Genomic DNA, 2,081 nt, shown 5'->3' with positions numbered 1-2,081 from the left:
GTTGCTTTGACTTAAAATCAAACAAACAAACAGATTTTCAGATATTTAAAAGTTAATTTGTTTGTAGTTAAGTGCAAAGTTACGGAATAGGTTATCTTTTCTGTGCTCACTACGGGTATCTAAACTCGGTTTCTAACGTTATAAGCTCGCAGACTTATCGTTGAGCCACTAGGGAACCCCACGATATTAATAAAATTCCAATGGAAATAAAAATTAATGATATATTTTTGGTTTCCATAACATTACAGATTAAAGTACTGAGGGGCTAGAGGCCGTAATAGAGAACATGATCGACGACATGGGCTGGTCAGTTGAAAACTGTAGAGGTCAAGGATACGATAGAACTAGCACAATGAGTGCTATTTTTTCTGGTGTCAAAAAACAAATACACGAAAAAGAATCCAACTCTGTGCATGTGTGCACAGCACTGCTCATAATTTAAATTTAGTATTGAATGACACTTGCATAAAAAAATCTAAAGATTAGGGAATGTTATGCCATTTTGCAACGACTATATTTCATTCTCGTCAAAGCTTCAAACGACGGGAACCCCTTACGAAAGTAATCGCCTTTTCCAAACCCAACACTGAAAAAAACTTCATCCCCCACAGTGGGCATCCAGACACGGTATTGTTACAGAATATTTTTACGTGTCGCGCCCTCTGTTCGTACAAATCACATTCAATTCTTCTTGTCTGAATTAAGTTCATCCCATACCTAGACGGAACAGGAGCCGGTTCTTAACTTTAGTTTCAGTGGCACAAGCGAATGAAAATGTTGATATTCCCCAACATGGGATGCCAGCAGGGTCGTGTCCACCAGGATGGTGTGGATGTCAAACTCCATTGGAAATCTCTACCCCAGCACCCTCATCGGACATGTCGGAATTTAGTCTTTTAAAAGTTTTAAATTCTCCATACTTTGTAACTCCCACTAACATGAAAAATGTCATACTATATAGCTAGAACAGAAGAAAGGTAGTTACAATCAGATGAGATACATGGGGACGTTTTAATAATAGTAGTTTGAGACAGAACCAGACCGCTACGAATGTGTGCAAAGAAAGCCAAAGATAATTGTAGGTTTACGAATAATTAAATATAATAAATATACACTTCTTTAAGCCTATTTCTTTTCTATTTAATAACATTTAACCTTCTTCTGAGCCCAACTAACTCTTTGCCTCCTTTTGGTTCCACAGATGAAAGATCCCAGAAACGCTCCGGGACACTAGTACACGGCAGGTTAACCCCGATATATTACTTGGTACTTATTTTATAACTGGGTAGACTTAAGTAATAGTGGTAAAAGGTTATGGAGAAACGACTAAGCGAAGGCAAACCTCGAACCCGCAGCCTTTCGACTAGGAGCTTATAGCACTGACCACTAAGCCACGCCATACCCAAATCTATTTAAGTACACGAGTATTGTAGTGGTGTGGTAAACCAATATTTAGATAAACAAATTATGAAATCGACTTTTTATTTGTGTAAAAATTATGGAGTTCCTGGTAGTAAAAATTCAGTCTCTCACGAAACCTATCAATTGTATGTAGGTGTTAAATTTTATATTTTTTAGAAATAACTGTTTTTTTTTGTTTTTGTTGTTGTTAAGTGCTAAGCTATACAATATGTTATTTGTGCTGTGCCAAATATAGGTGTCGAATCCCGATTTTTTAGCGTTAAAAGGTTTGTTTGTTTGTTTGTTTTTAATTATGCACAAAGCTACACAAGGGCTATCTGTGCTCTGCCCACCACGGGTATCGAAACCCGTATTCTAGCGTTGTAAGTCTGCAGACATACCGCTGTGCCATTGGGGGGCTCGTTAAAAGATATCAGACTTGCCGGTGAGCTACTGGGAAACAAAGCTACATAGTGGGCTACCTGCGCTGTGTCCATCGCTGGGAATCAAATGCCCGATTTTAGCATTTTGAGTCGATAAGTATTAAATTTACTTATTTACTCAAAATGAGAGACCGCTTAAAAATCATTAAAAACAATTATGATTTAATATTTTATAATTCATAGGATTTTGGATACAGCTGAAAATTAGATACATTTATAATAATAAACTATGCGACT

This window comes from Limulus polyphemus, unplaced genomic scaffold (assembly GCF_000517525.1).
Source record: "Limulus polyphemus unplaced genomic scaffold, Limulus_polyphemus-2.1.2 Scaffold10558, whole genome shotgun sequence".
Classification (NCBI taxonomy): domain Eukaryota; kingdom Metazoa; phylum Arthropoda; class Merostomata; order Xiphosura; family Limulidae; genus Limulus; species Limulus polyphemus.
This window is presented reverse-complemented; position numbering follows the sequence as displayed.